Here is a 20649-nt window from a genome sequence, read left to right as displayed (position 1 = left end):
GGGATGGAGGAGACAGACAATAAATAAACATAATATATAAGTAAATCATATTGTATGTTATAAAGTGATAGATGCCATGGAAAAAGATTAAAAAAATAGAGCACGGGAAGGGAGATGGGGAGCGCTGGAAGGAGGAGTTGTCATTTTAAATGCGGGGTCAGGATAGGACTTACTGAGAAGGTGTGATTTGAACAAAGACTTAAAGGTGTTGAAGGACAAGCCACAGAGAAATCTGGCTCCGGGCAGAAGTGTTTGGAGCAGAGAGAGTAGCAAACTGCAAAGGCCCTGCCTGAGGCAGGAAAGCTAAAGGAACAAGGAGATAAGGGCATAAAGGTAACAGGAATCCAGACCCCTGCAGGGCCTTTGTGATTAGTTATCTGCTGCTGTGTAACAAATTGCCCTAAAATCTAGCTACTTAAAATAACAATACACAGGAATTTAAGAGTATGGCTTAGCTGGGTGGTTCCGGCTCTGGGTCTCAAGAGACTAGTCATCTGAAGCCTGGGGCGAAAATTTCCTGTTGCAAAGTAGCTCATTCACATATTTAGCAAGTTGGTGCCTGCCATCAGTGGAGGAAACTGAGGGATGTGGGGCTCAGTCTCCTTGTGTGGGCCTCTCCATTCACTGTTTGAGTACCCTCAGGACATGACAACTGGCTTCCCCCAGAGCAAGCAATCCAAGAAAGAGTAAGGCAGAAGTCACAATGGCTTTTTATGTCTTAGTATTATAAGTCACATACCATCATTTCCACTGTATTCTATTGGCCACACTAGTCAGTCCTGGTTCAACGTAGAAGGGACCTACCCAAGGATGTGACTAGCAAGAGGTGAAAATCATTGGGGCTCATCTTGGTGACTGGCTAGCACAGGCTTTATAAAGGCCATGATAAAACTGCAGTTTTTATTTTGAGTGAAATGAGGAGTCATTGAAGGGATTCAAGCAGAGAAATGACAATGACCTGACTTATATTTTATTAGGATAACTCTGGCTACTGTGTGAAATAGACTAGAGAGGAGTAAAAGTGTAAACTGGGACATCAGTGAGGAGGCTATTATAGTCAACCAAGAAAGAGATGGACTGGGGTCATATTGGTGGAGTTGGTGAGAATTAGTGATCTTCTGGGTATATGTTATTTTGAAAATAGAGATGACAGAATTTGCTGATGGACTTGATATGGGATACAAACAAGAAAGAGGTATTAAAGATGACTCCAAGGGTTTTGGAGGAATTACAAAAATGAGGTAGACATTGATCTTGCCATGAATGAGCTTACAATATAGGAGAGATAAGGCATGTACACAAGTAACTACACTACAGGGCAGAAAGCATTGTGCTCCATAACAGGCACAAATTCAAGCGCTAGGAGACTTTAGAAGAAAAAAGAGATGATCTTTGGCTAAGGGAATCAGAGAAGGCTTGGTGTGAGGAAGTCTTTTTACCTAGGTAGAGGAAGCAGTTAGAAGGAATTAACCCTTTGGTGACCTGTGAACATAGATAATCCGATTTTTGGAAACCCTCGTGGGTAGTCTTTAAGAGTTACAGCTGCTAACCAAAAGGTTGGCAGTTTGAATCCACCAAGCATTCCTTGGAAACTCTCTGGGGCAGTTCTACTGTGTCATATAGGGTGACTGTGAGTTGGAATGGACTCACTGCAATGGTTTTTTTTTTTTTTTTTTAAAAAAAACACTTTTTATGCCTCTGCAGTTCTTTGGGTGTATGCTTTTCCTGCTGGAAGTATTTGCTGCCCTTCAGTGGGGATTGCGTAAAGGCGAAAGGTGAAAGAAAAGTTTGTTGAAGTAAAATATTTGGAGTATGAAACTTGCAAGTAGTGCAACCCAGAAGTGTGATTGCGTAAAAAGTTTGTCTCTTTTGGCTTTTGTATCCCTGCATAACCTTTGTAAGCATATTTGTGGTTTCCTATATAGTAAATTTATATATATATATATATATATATATATATATATATATGGTTGCTATGAGCTAGAGTCAACTTGAGGGCAACAGTTTTTTTTTTTTTTTTTGGGCAGGGTGTTAGTTAGGGTGGCCTGATAGGCTTGGTTTTGTTTTTTTGTGTCATATTTGGAAAACCAGAAGTTCCTGCGTGTAACCTAATGGAAGGCGCCCCATCTTATTTTCATCAACCAAAGTTCATTGGGACAAATGGTCACCCGTCAATCAGCTGGCTTGAGAACACAGCAAGTTCAGTGGTAGCCATGTAGGTCCAGATATTTTTCAAAATCCATATTACCCACCAAAAATTTAAACACACCCCATGACTCAGCATACTTCCATTAATGAAAACATATGGTATAAAAAAAAATTAAAAGCAGAAAATAATAGGATCACCAATTAACAGAAGGCAGGAAAGCTGGGGATAGGCAGGGGCACCGTGAGTAGTTCCATTTTGTTGTAACATAGGGTAGGGGTCCAAGGGGAGAGTGAACATGAAGCTAAGGAGTTCTGACATTATCCTGGAGGCGGTAGAAGTGTTAAAGGGCTTAACCCATATGGCTTTGTACAGGCTAGATTGGGGGATCCAGCCTCTGGGCAGAGAAGCCAGTTAGGAGACTTTGTAATGGTCAAACGTACATGTAATCAGACAGATTGGGGTTTGAATCGCTGCTCTAGCTCCTGCTTATACTTAAACTCTCTAAGCCTCTGTTTCCTCATCTGTTAAATGGGGATAAAAACAGTTCCATACTTCATAAGACTGTTATGAGAATTAAACAAGAAACATTTGCTCAAAATTACTATTATTACAATAAATCAGATGTGAGATTACCAGAGCTGTGACAGTGGGAGAGAATCACAAAGAATAATAACAACTTAAGCAAAAGCCTAAGATTCAAAAAGAAAATTCTTTCCTCTCCTCCCTCCAAGTTCCCTTTTCATTAGGGGCTGCATCATTTGAGGATGCAGGTGATATTTATGATCTTTCTCTTGAAATTAAACCGTCTCATTCAGAGCTTATCATCTTACACTAGCCTGTAGGAGAGCCCAAGTTCCTGAACAAAAGTTCATATGTAGGTCTGACAATCCTACAGCATATGTGAAATAAATCTGGGGTATGGTCAGTATATTATGTGCCTACACTTCCTTTGTTTCCCCTCCTGCTTTCCTTTGTCCCTATTCATTTTCCTTTGTCTCCCAATGCCTTTTGTTCTCTCTCTCTCTCCTCCTGTCATTCCTCTCATCTTTTCTCCTTGGAAAACAGTTTCTATTCTAATTGCATTTCCCTCGTTTATTAGCTGCGTGATTTCAGGATAGTTATCCTCTTTGGGCCTCAGTTCTTGGTATAAAATGGGTTTAATAAGACAGTGCCTACCTCATAAAACACAAAAATCCATTTCTATCGAGTCGATTCCGACTCAGAGCGACCCCATAAGACAGAGTAGAACTGCCCCGTAGAGTTTCCAAGGGAGCGCCTGGTGGATTTGAACTTATCGACCTTCTGGTTAGCAGCCGTAGCACTTAACCACTACGCCACTAGGGTTCCCGCCTACTCAAAATGACCGCAAATGACACGTTCTATGTCTGGCAGTGCCTGGTCTACAGTAAGAACTCAACAAGTTCGTTCCCTTCTCCCTCCTCTTTTTCATTGCTTTACGTCTCCTTCCCCTACTCCTCAACCCCACAGCCGAGCAGGTAAAAGCCGTGGGAAAAAACATCCTGGAAGCTGAGAGGAAAAACTAGAGCTAGGGGCGGGGACTGCGAGGTGCCCATCGCGCATGTGCGCCCGCTTCGGCAGGTTCTGGTTCCCACCCGGGTAGGGGGTGGGGAGAGAACAGGGTTTCATTTTCCTTGGCCGCCCCCTTCCCGCGCAGAGGAGTGGCAGGACCGTGTGGGCATCTCGGCGGGCGCGGAGCTCACCGAAGGACGCCAGGGTCCGCAAGGTAAGTTCGAAAATGGCGGAGGGGGGAAGAAGGTGGGGCTTTGCAGGGCGGGAGGCCGACCTCCCGGCGGGGGCGGGTGGACAGGAGGCTGCGGAGGCCCCGTGGCGCGGCTCGGGCTGGGAGAAGGAGGGCGCGCGCCCGGTGCCTCTGTGACGCCCCGACGTGGACGCGCTTCGGGGCCCCGACTTAGGGTTCCTCTCGGGGATGGGCCGGCTGTTGGACGCGAGTGAGGGCGACGAAGGCACTTCCGTTTCCTTCTAGGCAGGGGCCGGGCCGCAGAGCGAGTTGGCTTTTGCAGATTGGGGCTCGGGCCGCCCCTTCTCCGGGACCCACCCCGCGGGACCCCGGCTGGCGCCGCTGGCGATCCGGCACGCTCCCCAGGCACGGTGGGTACTGCCGGTGCGGGCTCCTCTCCTCCCCCTTCTGCCCTGCTCTCCTCCTCCTCTCCCTTCCCCTCCCTGGCCCTGGGGCCCGGCGCTGCGGGGGAGGGCAGGAAGGCTCCTGGCCGGGGCACCCGGGACTGGCCAAGCAAGCCTTGAGCGGGTGGCTGCCTCCAGGCCTGCCCGGCCGCCTCCCTAACCCCGTGAACCCAAAGCTCCAAGAACTTTTTTTTTCTGATCAGAGGGACACCCTCCTCCCACAGTGTGATGCCCGCGGCCTGTGTGGAGCAGGGTGGAATTTGTCTGGCAAGGTTGTGTGATACTGAAAGAATAGGGGCCAAAGAGCATCTGGAAGAGGAAATTAGCTAGTAATTTTTTCCAACCTTTGCTGCCCAAGTCACCTCCCCAGCATATTCTGTGAGTAAAACAAAATATCAATTTAACTTTCAGTTTCATTATTTTAACTCTATAATACACTTAATTGTTTGGTTTTTTTGGGGGGGGGGTAGTGATTATTGCTAAAACTAAGCAACAGTCTTCCCCACCTCCAAAAAAGGAAAACGCCAATCGAAGCTTAGTTAAAAAAAACTATCAGATTTTAATTATTTACTACTTTGCTTTCAAATATAACTATATAACTACTTCTCTCACAACTATACTTTGATAACTAAGGAGTCAGAAATTTACTCTGCTAAGGTAAAAGAATTATTGAAGGTAAAAGATTGCTATAGTGTTTCTTCTTTTTTTCTTAATAATTGTTGCGATCAGTTCAAGAGAACGCTGTTAGAGACGGCCATCTTAGAATTATAACATTTTAGAGTTGAAAGGGATCTTAGGCCAACCTTGTGATTTTACAAAAGCAGAAATTAAGGTATAGGGAGATTTCATGGCTTCCCTAAAGGTCACTCTGTTAGTTAGACTCCAGGTTGTCTGGCTCCTTGCTTACAGTTCCTTCTGTGCAACTGTTCCACATAGCCTCCAAGTACGAAAATGAAATGTGTTCAGTTCAGTGCACATACCTGAAGTGTATACTAGTTTGTGCCAGTGACTATGCGAAGCCCTAGCTCTACCGAGTACCACTTCAGCGTATTTACTATAGTTAAGAAGCCAGTGCTTGAGATTTTCCCCCCATCATTAGAAGTGGCAACAGTTAGGTTAAAAAAATGTTGGGAGACTTTTAATTTGCAGTTCACATGTGGCCTAATGTACTGTTGGAATTTCTTACCATAAACAAGTATTTTATAATTAAGAACGTTGTAAAGTTCATGTGTGCATATATGTCAATATAAATATGTATCAGTGGGGTGTGTGTATGTATAAAGTTTTATGGTTTCTTTTGTAAAATCCAGTGTGGTTCATGTCAGTCCAAGTGGCAAGGCAGGCGTGATTATTGGAGGCTCACGTTTTTCCTTTGGTTTTCTCCTGTTGCTCCTAATATAAAAACCAAACCAAACCAAACCCAGTGCCGTAAAGTGGATTCTGACTCAGTGACCCTATGGGACCGTGTAGAGCTGCCCTATAGAGTTTCCAAAGAGCGCCTGGCAGATTCCAACTGCGGACCCTTTGGTTAGCAGCTGTAGCACTTAACCACTACGCCACCAGGGTTTCCAAAATACGGTAAAAATGATTTATGTTGCTGGTCTTTATGGTATTTAGTTTTAGAAAATGTTGTAAGCTTCTTGATTGTCAGATAATGTAACAAACTATAACATTCAGAAAATCAAATTTGACACTACAGAACCTGAATTATAGAATCTTTGTGGATAAAAAAAAATTTTTTTTTTAGACTGGAAAAGTCCCAGGTGATTGGTAGTTTAGCTCTCTTGTTTTTACAAGTAGATGACTTAAGACCCAAAGAAGAAAAAAATGAATTGCCCAAGGTTATATATCTGGTTATTAACAGAGTTTCTACTGGGATCTAGGTGCTAGTCCAGTGCCCTTTGTACTACGACTGTGATTTTATTGCTTTCTGGTACGTTCGATGACTCCAACTCGGCTGACAAAGTAATGCTGACTAAAGGTTAGGCCCATTTCAACAGAGTTATTGTAATTAATGTACCAGTTAATTTGTAAAGTACTTGAAATATTTAAGTAACATAAATATTCCCCTTACATTTGGTTGTAAACATTTATTCCTTTATTAAGTCCCTTGTTTATGTTGTAAAGGCTTAGAGACCCCAAATGTGAAATAATGAGATTTTACAGTTTTCGTTTCATCTAATACTTTGCGGCACTGGGTACTGGGTTAGCTGATGCTAGTGGGGGAAGAAGAGTGATTTATAAAAAACATTTTTGAGCACCTACTGTGTACCAGGAATTGTACTATTGTAGGGCTCCAAAGATGATTAAGGCAAAATAGATGCCCTTGTTCTTTAAGGCAGGGAGATTATCATGAACTGTCAGTTCTCAAGCTTTATCTTTATGGCACAATCTGATAATAGTATTATAAAATGTAATTTCTCGGCACTGTTTAAGGTCATTGTAAGAATAGATATGAGGAGACAAAAGCACTAGTGGTAAAAATAAAAAGAAATTAAGACTGAATTGAACAAGTAAGTAATCATTTTCATGTCTTAGATGTGTATGTGGAAAGAGTCCTGGATTGGATGCTGTGGGACCTGGGTTCTTTTCTTGGCTTTGTTTTGAATTAAGTTGAGGGGTTGTGGGCAAATTGCTAAGCCTCTCAGTGCCTCCATATTTCGTTTTCACAACTCTTTTGGATATATTTATCCTATTGAATTCAAAACATAAGATGCTATTTTGAATATTTTAAGTTATAAAAGAAGTATGTGCTCATTTTAAAAATCATGAAATTAAGAATAACAGAAAGATCAACTATACCCCACATTCTGTGTATTTACTTACATTCTTTAAAATTTAGGATCATATTATACATAGATTGGTTTTGCACATTCAACAAATTAAAATTTAAGTACATAGATTATTTTTAACCCATTTTCCTCCATTCAGGATTCTATATTGAACATTTCTTATGTCATGAAAAGTGTTTGAAAACAGTTTTTGTTTATCCTGCATGTTGTTCTATGCCTCATTTTCTTCATCTATAAAATAACAGGTTTGGGCTAGTTGATTCCAAGTATTCAAAGACAATTATAATTATTTTTTAATGATTCAGGTTTTATCAAGCCAAAACAAAATCCATATAACAGATCTAACTCTATTTGAAATAAATTTCTCAAAGGGACAAAGAATAAAAAGTTGAAGATACAAACCTTGATAATTTATGGTTTATAGTTTCATTTATTTTGAAACTTCATGAGTTAATTACTTAAATTTTAATTTGGTCAAAGTGCAAAACCAAAAAATATCAAACCTGTTGCCACTGAGTCGATTCCGACTCATAGCGACCCTATAGGACAGTAGAACTGCCCCATAGAGTTTTCCAGCGAGCGCCTGGTGGATTCAAACTGCCGACCTTTTGGTCAGCAGCCATGGCTCTTAACCACTACGCCACCAGGGTTGAAAGTGCAGGTGATGTTTTATTACTACTGTGTTCAAAGCTGGCCTGTTTAGTGCTGTTCTGTAGGGCAGGTACAGAATAGATTGAAGAGGGAGGAACTGGGCTTCTGAGTTTGCAATTCAGGGGTTTTCATAGGACATAGTAGAGAAATTTGTGGAAGCTCAGAGAGGTTAAATAACTTGCCCAAGGGCCAGATAGCTATTAAGTTGCAAAGGTAGGATGTGAATCCTGGGGTGTCTGATTCCAACACTCATGTTTTCTTCCATTAGGTGCTGTATTTCAGAAGATGTTACCTTGAACTCTTATTTCTTGATGGCATTGCTTTGATCAAAATCGGCCAATTCAGTACTTTTAATAAATTGAGGAGCTAGGCTGAGAAATGTTCAGAGAACACTTAGGAAAATGTTTTTCAGGTTGAGATAACCCAACCAACATACCTCGAACACCTACTTTGAGCTGAGCTCTAGGATCAATGTACTGATGGTGGTGGCATGTATTAAGTAGGGACCCAGTAGATATTTGTTGAGTGAATGCCTCTGCTTGTTACAAAGAAATATATTGGGTGGAAAAGGAAGAATTGAAACTTCCAGGGTCTTCTGGATTAATCTACAGTGGGCTCTTCTGAATTCTGAGAAATCTTGCAAAACAGTTGTTGATTAGTTATTGTATCTGGCATAAGAATTTGAGGTGAAATTTATGAGTTATATGTTTTATCTGTACCGTGCATCGTTAAAAGGAGCCCTGGTTGCTCAGTGGTTAAAGCGTTCGGCTGCTAACTGAAAGGTTGGCGACTTGAACCCACCAGCAGCTCCACAGGAGAAAGATGTGGCAGTCCACTTCTGTAAAGATTAAACCAAACCAAACCCATTCCTGTCAAGTTGATTCTGACTCATAGCAACCCTAACACATTAAAATACCCATTGCCATTGAGTCAGTACTGACTCATAGGGACTCTAAAGGGCAGAGTAGAACTGCCCCATAGGATTTCCAAGGAGCAGCTGGGGGATTTGAAACGCTGACCTTTTGATTAGCAGCTGAATGCTTAACTACTGTGTCACCAGGGTTCCATAGTGACCCTGTAGCCTTGGAAGCCCTATGGGCCAGCTCTCCTCTGTCCTACAGGGTTGCAATGAATCGGAATCTACTCAGCAGCGCCAGAGTTTTGGTGCATAGGTACTGGTATGTTGTCTTTTGTGTGATATAAAAGCATATTTATGCCCATTTTGTAGGACTTGGCATAGACTTTTATTATTTTTAATTATGATATGATTGTAGCTCTGCTGTTTGATATTTGATAACATTTGGGGATTTGATTTTGGTATGATTTGGTACCCAATCCTTGTTAAGGTTACATGCGATTCGCTTTACATGATCTGCTTTTGTAATGTATTCTCATGGATATGGTTTGTGGTGGGAAGTGAGGTCTATGTGTACAAGACTAGAAATAGCTTGAACTCAGATGATCAGATAGAGGGGGAACTGCTAAGGCTGATTTCCAAAACTTGGCAAAGCTAATGCCACTATGAATTCCCAGTATCTAAAAATACTTATATATAGTTTGAAATTTTATGCATATTCCAGTAATTTTGTTCACTTAAAACACGGACCTCTCAAGGCAGAAAGGGACAGGAGCTGGTTGAATGGACGTGGGGAATCCAGGGTGGAGAGGAGTGTGCCTTCACATTGTAAGGAAAACAATTAGGGTCACATAAAAATGTGTGTATAAATTTTTGTGTGAGAAACTAACTTGAGCTGTAAACTTTCACTTAAAGCACGATTTAAAAACAAAAGAATATCCAGTAAAAAGAAAAAAACACAAACCTCTCAGCATATCTTGTTATGTGATTTACCTTTCTGTGATTCTAAGTTTTCAAGCCTTAAAACGGTAGGGAGCCTAACATTTTTGCAACCCATTCTGCCAGTAATTCTTACAGTAATTTCCTTAGATCTATATTGGTCATAATCACTGGGTTTGATTTTGACTTGTGATCGTATGGTCTTTGATGAGTAATAACCCATCAGAACCACAATTTCCTCATATTCAAATGGCAGCTATGATAGTTTGTGTGGGTTAAATTAGGTACCATTCTGAACTGTGAAGCACATAACATACAGCAAAACCTGTGAGAACAAGAACTCTACAGGACTGCCTTGTTTTTCCGGCTTCTGCAATTTTTCTGTCTTTGACGGGGGCGTCTTTTCTCTCGCTCGTTTTAGTGGAAAATATTTGCATTTCCCTTTTCCGACAGGTTTCTGCCTTATACAGTTTCCCGCTTTCGCAGGTTTTACTGTATTTTAGTTCTTATCAAAGGTAACATGGTGAAAGAAAAGAGGATGGCTTTGGAATCATACAAGCCAATGTTTACGTTTCGGCCTTGCCTTAAAACAAAAGAGCCTGCGAGAGAATACCTGCATCAGTCAGTGCCTTATATGAAATAAGCTCTTGATAAATGGTTATTTCCTTATTTCCTAAATAGTTTCCCTTAGCCCTTAAATTATACTACACGACCACCCTTGTTACTGTTGCTGATTCTTGACTCTGTGATAGCCTGTTCAGTAATCTTTTACCCTGTGTGAACAATTAGCTAACTAAGCTTCCAGGAAGAGAACTGGTCAGTGTCTTTCTCTGTAGGAACTAATAATCTAGGATAGTAAAAACCATCTAACTCAAGATATGTCAGGTGGCCCGTGTACTATGTCACATCGAAATGTGGCTTATTAACCCTGCTTGTTTGCACTAAAATTATAACATTGCCCAAGAGGAACCTTAGACACATTTCAGAGTTTTAGATTCTCCTTCAGCTTTACCCAGATCAGCTCTCAACAATATGGTTTCTAAGTATCTAATCTTTAATTACATTTTATATAAAATGAATAAATATGAATTTTTACAGTTGTGAGAATTATTTTAAACATACAAAGAAACAAACAATGACAACAAAATTAAAGCTGCATAAGAGAAGAGAGGCAGGGCCTCTTAGATATCTTAAGGTTTTATGCAAATGTAAGGGCGATTTTTCAAATGCCTACAGATTTTTTTTTTTATTTCAAAGACTGGGTAGCAAATAGGATTGGAAGTTTTTAGTTCACAATTCAGCATATTTAGTAGATTAGAGAAAAAAATTGCATGTAGCTAAAATGACGGGATGGGGAGAAACAAAAATTAGTTTGTAGGTAGTGTTTGCCTCATATGGGCACTCATTAAATATGTTGTACTATTTCAATTTGGTTTGTAGTTTGTATTATGGTATAGTTTCCTTTATTTTGTGTCATTTTTTCATTCAAAGCCAAGCAGAAGACCAGCCTATTAAAGGCTTGAGTATAAGCGGCACAGTAGCTTTCAGATAGAGCTAAACCTGAGGAAAAACGGTTAGCTCTTATCAAGAATTTGGTTTCTTAGAAATGGCACAAGTGGGTGGCTTTAAAGAACAGAAATGTTATTTCCTCACAGTTTAGAAGGCTAGAAGTCTGAATTCAGGGCACCAGCTCTATGGGAAGTCTCTGTCTCTGTTGGCTCTGGGGGGAAGACCCGTACAGCACTGGGGTTCCTCAGTTCCTTGGTCATCTTCACCTGGCATCTACCTTCCCGATTGTGCTCACTTGTCTCTGCTGCTCCTGATAACTCAGAAGTGATTAGGTTGAGGACTCGCCACACACTGATAGGGCCTCATTAACATAACAAAGAAGCCCTAGTCCCAAATGGGATTACATCCACAGGTATTAAAAAAAAAAAAAACCACACCCATTGACATCAAGTTGATTCTGACTCATTGTAACCCCATATGACAGCGTAGAACTGCCCCATAGGGTTTCCAGGGAGTGGTTGGTGAATTCCAACTGTTGACCTTTTGGTTAGCAAAAGGTCAGCATCCATAGCTCTTAACCACTGTGCCACCAGGGTTTCCTCCACAGGTGTAGGGGTTAGGATTCCAGCACATTTTTGGGGGGACACATATCAATCCATAAGTAGATCTCAAGATGATCATGGAAGAGAATACTTAATTCTGAAAAATACCTAAGGTGGTATTACCTGCTCACCATGTCGTCCACTAAAAGAACCTCAGCATGGCACTAGTGGAACCATCTGGTTTTAAGTACTACATCCTAATCATTCTGTCAGAATAAGTTGCAGTTCTCTGCACTAATCAGCTCTATGGCCTCAGTCAAATTATTTAACTTCCTTATACCTAAGCTTCCTTATCTGTAAGATGTGAGGCCCTTTTCAGCACATAGTCAAATTATGGTGAACAATTTTTTACTTGTCATTTCTACAAAATTATAATGATTTTTCTTTTCAGTATACTTGGTTCCTAGCTGCCACTTTTGTAAAAATTAGGTAAGTTTTTGGCCAGTGGTTTAGAGGAGACTCCTTTCTTCTTGCCAGGCCCCAAATTAATTGATTATTTTTACAAGGTGGTGAGTGAGTAGCCCATAATGCCTGAGACAGACATCACTCAAACGTTTTTCAACAAAGTCCTTTTATTTTCCATTCAAGCTAATATAAGTCATAATCAGGTATTACCTGTGTTTCTCAGCCCTCCCTGCTGGTGATTTACTGCCACCCAAGCAATGGACCAAAAAACATTTGTTCATAGCCATAGACCATGAACAGGGCCTGACCACTGCTTTTATCCCTGGGAGTTGACTTGTATCTTTCTTTCTTTTTTTTTTTTTGTCTGATGATCAGCAGTGTTGACACCAGTTTACGATTTCTTCTTTCTCATATGGGTCACTCAGAGGCATGTATCTAACAGTGATACTGCAAAGTAGCGAACTAGTGCAAATTCTCTGGACATAGGCATAAAGATAAAGACCAAAGAACATGCCCTTTACTCTCTTTGTTGTAAGTTATAAAAAGTATGTTCTGTGAATGAAAACCCCAAACCTTGCAGTACCAGGCCCTGCTATTAATAGTTTTTTGGGCCAGTGTATTCACAGATGAAGAGAGCATTGTCACATGGCAGGTAGCCAAATAATACCCTTAGTCTGCTGAGCAAGATCATGCAAGGGTCCCCTGACTAACCAAGAGTCCAACTGCTTTGTTCTTTTGATTAGAATCTATTTGTTGGGATAAAATTAAGAAAACCACCAAAAAGAAAATAAAAATCAATAACCCCCTACTCAAAGATGACACACAGTAGGATTTTGATGTATAATTTATCCTAAATCTTTATACATCTATATTTTTAATAGTTGGTATTATACTGTGCAGTATTATTTTATAGCCAGCTTTTTCCTCTGCTTATTTTAATACATTATGAACATATGCATATGTCCTTTAGTATTTTTCTATAATCTGATTTTCTAATGGGCATCTAGTGTCTCATATTACCATAACCAAAAAAACCCCCCCAAAACCAAACCCATTGCCGTGGAGTTGATTCTGACTCATAGTGACCCTATAGGACAGAGTAGAACTGCCCCATAGAGTTTCCAAGGAGCACCTAGTGGTTCAAACTGCTGACTTTTTAGTTAGCAGCCTTAGCTCTTAACCACCATGCCACTGGGGTTTCCCATATTACCGTAGTACCATACTTATTTAACTAGTCCTCTTTTGAGCAGTTTTTTGTTTTTGTAAATAACACTGCATTGAACATCCTTATGTATACATTTTTAAACATCCCCAATTATTATATATAAATTTTTAAAAACACCCCCGATGATTTCCAGAGGGTTAATGCTTAGAACTAGAATGACTGGTTCAAAAGGTAGTCACATATTTAAGACTTTCAGAACGTATCTATTGCCAGATTACTCTCCAGAAAAGACGTACCAAATTTAGTTCCACAAATGAGAGTGCCCAATGTGCCACACTTTTTCTACTGGAAAGTTTTTGTTGGTGTTAGTGGTGGTGATTTTTATCAAATAGGACAAAAATGTTATCTTTTTTGAATGTTTATTTCTTTGAATACTAATGAGCGTATGTATAGGGTTGCTATGAGCTGGAATCAACCCGACAGCCATGAGTTATTATGTGTTTATTAGCCATTAGTAGTTCCCATTTATAAATATGCTTGTTTTCTCTTGAAGTGTTCATCTTTTTCTCGTGGATTTATAAGTGCTTTCAAGCTTTTTCTTAAGATTGCTTTTAGTCAAAAACAAGATAGTTTAAAAGGAGATGGTGATAAGTCACATTCCTGTTTTTGAGACCATTTAATCTCGGTGTTAAAAGCAAATAAAGATATGAACAAAGATGTAGATAGAAGGATGTTCACCCGAACATTGCTTAGAATAGTAAAAAAAAATTGTTAGCTCTTTAAATGTCCAGTAAAGAAGGTGCGGAACTATATATATGTATATATATATAAAAAAACCCGTTGCTGTTGAGTCAATTCCGACTCATAGCGACCCTATAGGTCAGTAGAACTGTCCCATAGAGTTTCCAGGGAGTGCCTGGTGGATTTGAACTGCTGACCTTTCGGTTAGCAGCCGTAGCTCTTAACCACTACGCCACCAGGGTTTCCGAACTATATACCATATATAGAACATGTTAACATTTGTGTCTTTAAAATGTTCATACATCTACAATATTTATAGAACATCTTTGGAAAAATACATAAGAAACTTAAGAATGATCATTTCTAGGAAAGGAGTTTAAGGTACAAGGGTAAGATGGATGCTACTTTTCACTGTGTATGCTCTTTTGAACCCTTTGGATTGTTTGATCATGCGTGTACTGTCTCTATGTAAAATGTACATTTAAAGTTAACTTTCAAAAGTATGGCATTGGTGAGATTATAATATACTCATACAGTCAGGTACTAGTCATCCATTTAAAATAATGTTGTAATGCAGATAAATACCGATGTGGAAAGATGCTTACGATATATTATTAAACGGGAAAAAGCAGGTCATAAAATACCATGTACAGTAATTCCCCTTGAAAAATTATACATGTGCACATGCACACAGAAAAAGTTCTAAGGTGCTCACAGCCTAGGTATTAGTAGTCTTTTTTACATGTTTTTCCCTCTTTTAAAAAGGAAAACAGTTGTTTGTCTTAAATATTGGGGTGGTGTACAGCCAGAATGCTCCTTAGAAGCAAGGATGGTGAGACTTGGTCTCACATACTTTGGAGATGTTATCAGGAGGGATCAGTCTCTAGAGAAGGACACCATGCTTGTAAAATAAAGGGTCAGCTAAAAAGAGGAAGGCCTTGAAGAAGATAGATTGACACAGTGGCTGCAACGATGGGCTCAAGCATATCAACAATTGTGAGGATGGTGCAGGACCCGGCAGTGTTTCGTTCTGTTGTACACAGGGTCGCTATGAATCAGAACCAACTTGACGGCACCTAACAACAACAGCATACATCTTGAGGTTTTCTTTCTCCTTGCTATAATTTAGCAAAGATTTTGATCTGGGCTCTGAATAAGTGGTATTAATCTATGCCATGGCTCTACAGTTTCTACTGAAGATAGTTTTTTTTTAACCTAAGACTACTGATTAATCAGCACTGTAAATTACCTTAAGTTTGGAATAGTTTTCAGTGAAATGGAATAGGGTATATTTGTGATTGGTAGTGAATTCTTCAGCCTGAAAAGTGTATTCTAAATGCAAAACATTCTTTTAGGGCACACGCTTCCATAGTTTGTTGAAGAAAAGATGAGGGAATATTTTACTGTGTCTTTCTGGAGGAAACTGTACCTATGGAGTTAACAGTGATAAATAATTTGACAAAGATTGGGGCTCTGTGCTCAAATCAGAGTATTACTATGACTTCTATGAGGATGACGCAGGACCGAACAGTGTTTCATTCTGTTGTACATAGGGTCGTTGTCAGTCGGAACTGACTCCACGGCACCTAACGACAACATGGCTTCTAAATTAAGTGTAGAGCATGTAATTGATATTGTTTTTGTTGATTCTTAGCATGCCCTTTCAAGTACTTACAGACTAGGTTTCATTATCAAGCATACATTGTCTGCAGTATTAATAATTTTATATTAACTGAGCTTGTAGGCTGAGTACTCATTAATGCCATTCAGTTAATTTAGTGGCTCAATGGCTTAATTTTAGGGAAGGAACTTTTGATTTGACTGAATATAATTTACCTCAGAAATGTTTTATTGACCGTTTGTTTAACTTAAAAGAAAATATGCTTCATGTTTCAAAGAACCTCAGTGACATAAATGAACAATTTGATTAAATGTTGGATTTTTTATATAACTGTATCATAGTATAACTGTCCCTGGTGGCACAAATAACTTGTGCTGAAAGGTTGATGGTTTGAACTCACCCAGTCATGCAGCGAAGAAAGTCCTGGCAATCTGCTTCTGTAAAGATTACAGCCGAGAAAATCCTATGGAGCAGTTTTGCTCTGAAACACATGAGGCCAACATGAGTTGGAATTTACTAGACAGCAACAGGTTTGGTTTATCATTGTATAAAAAGTTGAACCTAAAAAATGATATCACACAATATATGAAAATTAACTCAAAAGAGATTAGTGACCTAAATATAAGAACTAAAACCATAAAACTCTTAGAAGAAAACATAGGGATAAAGCTTCAAGAATTTGTTTTAGACAGTGGGTTCTTAGATATGACAATAAAAGAAAAAGCAGATATTTTGGACTTCAACAAACTTTAAAGTTTTTGAGCATCAAACGAGTTTATCAAGAAGGTGAAAAGAACCAGAGACTCGCATCAGCCCGAGACCAGAAGAGCTAGATGGTACCTGACTACAACCAATGACCGCCCTAAAAGGGAGCACAACAGCGAGCCCCTGACGGAGCAGGAAAAACGTGGAATACGGAACTCAAATACTAGTAAAAAGACTAGACTTAATGGTCTGACTTGAGACTGGAGGGACCCGAGAAGACATGGCCCCTGGACTCTCTGTTAGCCCTAAAACTGTTCCTAAAGCCAACTCTTCAAAGATTAGACTGCAGTATAAGACATTCAGTGATGCCTGTGAATAGTGTGCTTCTTAGATCAAGTAGATACATGGGACTAAACAGCCAGCTACGAACCGGAGGCCAGATGAGAAGGCAGAAAGGGATAGGAGCTGGTTGAATGGACCCGGGAAATCCGGAGTGAAACGGAAGAATGTGCAGTCACATTATAGGGGGAGCAACTAGGGTCACATAACTGTGTATAAATTTTTGTATGAGAAACTAACTCGAACTGTAAACTTTCACTTAAAGCACAATAAAATGAAGAAAGAAGGTGAAGAGACAACTTACAGAATAGGAGAAAATATTTGGTAACCATATATATAATAGTTTAGTATCCAGAATACATAATGAGCTACTACCCAACAACAAAAAGACAACCCAGTAAAAAATGGGCAAAGGACTCGAATAGACATTTTTCCAAAGAAGACATACAAATGGCCAATAAGCACGTGAAAAGATGTTCAGCAACATCAGTCATTAGAGAAGTACAAATCCAAAATAGTAAGACACTATTTCACACCTAGTACGACGGCTGTTATCCAAAAAAAAAAAAAGAGAAACTGAAAGGTGTTGGTGAGGATGTGGAGAAATTGGAACTCTGGAGCACTGCTACTGCTGCTGGGAATATAAAATGATGAAGCTACTGTGTGAAACAGTTTGGTAGTTCTTCAGAAAGCTAAACATTGAATTAACCATGTTGTTCTTATTGTTGTTTGGTGCCATCAAGTCGTTTCTGACCCATAGTGACCCCGTGTACAGCAGAACAAACTGCCCAGTGCTGTGTCACCCTCACAGTTGTTGCTGTGCTTGAGCAGCCACTGTGTCAATCCATTTCTTCCAAGGTCTTACTCTTTTTCGCTGACCCTCTACTTTACCAAGCACAATGTTCTTCTCTAGGGATTGCTCCCTCCTGATAACATGGCTTGCCATCCTCATTTCTAAGGAACATTCTGGCTATACTTCTTCCAAGACAAATCTGTCTCTTCTTCTGGCAGTTCATGGTATATTCAGTATTTTTCCCAGCACCACAATTCAAAGGCATCAGTTCTTCTTCAGTCTTCCTTATTCATTGTCCAGTTTTTGCAGGCATACGTGGGAATTAAAAATACCATGGTTTGGGTCAGGTGCACCTTAGTCCACAAGGTGACATCTTTGCTTTTTAACACTTTAAACAGGTCTTTTGGAGCACATTTGCCCAGTGCAATGTGTCATTTGATTTCTTGACTGCTACTTCCATGGCTGTTGATTGTGGATACAAGTAAAACAAAATCCTTGACAACTTCAATCTTTTCTTTATTTATCATGATGTTGCTTATTGGTCCAGTTGTGAAAATTTTTGCTTTCTTTATGTTGAGGTGTAATCCATACTGAAAGCTGTAGTCTTTGAACTTCATCAGTAAGTGCCTCAAGTCCCCCTCACTTTCAGGAAGCAAGGTTGTGTCATCTGCATGTTGCAGGTTGTTAATAATTCTTCCGCCAATCCTGATGCCACATTCTGCTTCAAATAGTCCAGCTTCTCAGATTATTTGCTCGGCATACAGATTTAATAAGTTCGGTGAAAGGATACAACACTGATGCACACCCTTCCTGACATTAAACCACACAGCATCTCCTTGTTCTGTTCAATATACTGCCTCTTGGTCTATGTACAGGTTTCTCATGAACAAAATTAAGTGTTCTGGAATTCCCATTCTTTGTAATGTTATCCGTAATTTGTTATGATCCGCACAGTCAAATGCCTTTACATAGTCAGTTAAACACAGGTAAACATCTTTCTGGTATTCTGTGCTTTCAGCCAAGATCCATCTGACATCAGCAATGATATCCCTGGTTCCACATCCTCTTCTGAATCCAGCTTGAATTTCTTACAGTTCCCTATAGATGTATTACTGCAACCATTTTTTAATTATCTTCAGCAAAATTTTACTTGCATGTGATTTGATAATGTCCAGTAATTTCTGCATTTTGTTGGATCAGCTTTCTTTGGAATGGGCACGAATATGGACGTCTTACAGTCAGTTGGCCAAGTAACCGTCTTCCAAATCTCTTGGCATAGGTGACTGAGTGCTTCTAGCTTTGTATCCATTTGTTGAAACTTCTCAATTGGTATTCTGTCAATTTCTAGAGCCTTGTTTTTCGCCAGTGCCCTCAGTGCAGCTTGGATTTCTTCTCCTTCAGTACCATCAGCTCTCGATCATATGTTACCTGTTGAAATGGTTGAATGCCGACCAATTCTATTTGGTACAGTGACTCTGTGTATTCCTTCCATCTTCTTTTAATGCTTCCTGTGTCATTCAATATTTTGCCCATAGTATCCTTCAGTATTGCAACTCAAGGCTTGAATTTTTTCTTCAGTTCTTTTAGCTTGAGAAATGCCAAGTGTGTTCTTCGCTTTTGATTTTCTAACTCCAGGTCTTTTCGCATGTCATTTTAACACCTTAATTTTTCTTCTTGAGCTGCCCTTTGAAAAATCTTCGGTTCACCTCTTTAACTTCATCATTTCTTCCATTTTCTTTTGCTAGTCTACATCCAAGAGCAAGTCTTAGAGTCTCTTCTGGCATCTATTTTGGTCTTCTTTCTTTCCTATTTTTTTAATGACCTTTTGCTTTCTTCATGTATGATGTCCTTGATGTCATCCCACAACTTGTCTGGTCTTGGTCATTAGCATTCAATGTGTCAAATCTATTCTTGAGATGGTCTCCAAATTCAGGTGGGATATACCCAAGGCCATATATTGGCTCTCATGGACTTGTTCTTATTTTCCTCAGCTTCATCCTGAACTTGCATATGAGCAATTGATGGTCTCTTCCGCACTCAGCCCCTGGCCTTGTTCTAACTGATGATATTGAACTTCTCCATCATCTCTTTCCATCTGGTGAGGTCCATGTGTATAGTTGTTGTTGAAAAAAGGTATTTCCAATGAATAGGTCATTGATCTTGCAGAAATCTATCCTGCGATCTCTGGCGTCGTTTCCATCACCAAGAATATATTTCTACCTACTAATCCTTCTTTGTTTCTAACCTAACTATTCCAATCACCAGTGATTATCAGTGCATCTTGATTGCATGTTTGATCTATTTCAGACTGCAGAAGTGGGTAAAAATTTTCAATTTCTTCATTTTTGGTATTAGTGGTTGGTTTGTAAATTTGAATAATAGTCGTATTAACTGGTCTTCCTTGTAGGCATATGGATATTATCTATCACTGACAGCACTGTACTTCAGGATAGATCTTGAAGTTTTCTTTTGACAGTGAATACAACCCTGTTTCTCTTCAATTTGTCGTTCCTGGTGTAGTAGACCATATGATTATCTGATTAAAAATGGCCAATACCAGTCCATTTCAGTTTAGTAATGCCTAGGATATTGATCTAGCATTCCATTTCATTTTTGAAAACTTCCAGTTTTCGTAGAGTCATACTTCATACATTCCATGTTCCAATTGTTAATGGATGTTTGCACCTGTTTTTTCTCATTTTGAGTCATGCCACATCAGCTAATAAAGGTCCCGAAAGCCTGACACTCCATCCACGTCATTAAGGTTGACTCCCCTTTGAGGAGACAGCTCTTCTCCTATGGTATTTTCAGAGCCTTCCAACCTGAGGGGCTCACCTTCTGGCACTTTATCAGACAATGTTCCTCTGCCAAATGATCCAGCAATTCCATTCCTAGGTATATACTCAAAAGAACTGTAGGTATACCGACTCCATAACTCAAAATAAAAACCAAGAAAAACGTAATGACTCAGCAAACGTAAAGTCAAATACTATGAAAATGAGGAACACAGTATTTACAAAAAAAAGTCTCAGCACAAAAAAGTAAGTGGAAAAATGAAATTGTCAACAACACACATAAAAAGGCATCAAAATGACAGCACTAATCACAAAAAAAACACATACTTGTCTATAATTACACTGAATGTAAATGGACTAAATGCACCAATAAAGAGACAGAGAGTCTCAGACTGGATAAAGAAACACGATCCGTCTATATGCT

The 20649-nt window shown here is 39.6% G+C and overlaps 1 protein-coding gene across 3 annotated transcripts in view; it reads left to right on the top strand.

Annotated features, from left to right (window-relative positions):
- Positions 1–3671: 3671 nt before the first annotated feature.
- The window catches only part of XIAP (X-linked inhibitor of apoptosis), a 57859-nt gene continuing 40881 nt past the window's right edge, over positions 3672–20649 (top strand). The window contains exons 1-2 of one of the 3 annotated variants that reach the window (XM_049871867.1): positions 3672–3893; positions 4155–4279. The gene's annotated coding sequence lies outside the window, so the exon portion shown is untranslated. The other 2 variants (XM_049871869.1, XM_049871868.1) reach the window with 2 other exon arrangements.

This window comes from Elephas maximus, chromosome X (genome assembly GCF_024166365.1).
Source record: "Elephas maximus indicus isolate mEleMax1 chromosome X, mEleMax1 primary haplotype, whole genome shotgun sequence".
Lineage (NCBI taxonomy): Eukaryota > Metazoa > Chordata > Mammalia > Proboscidea > Elephantidae > Elephas > Elephas maximus.
The sequence above is the reverse complement of the archived record's forward strand: the minus strand, read 5'-3'. Positions and strand labels throughout refer to the sequence as shown.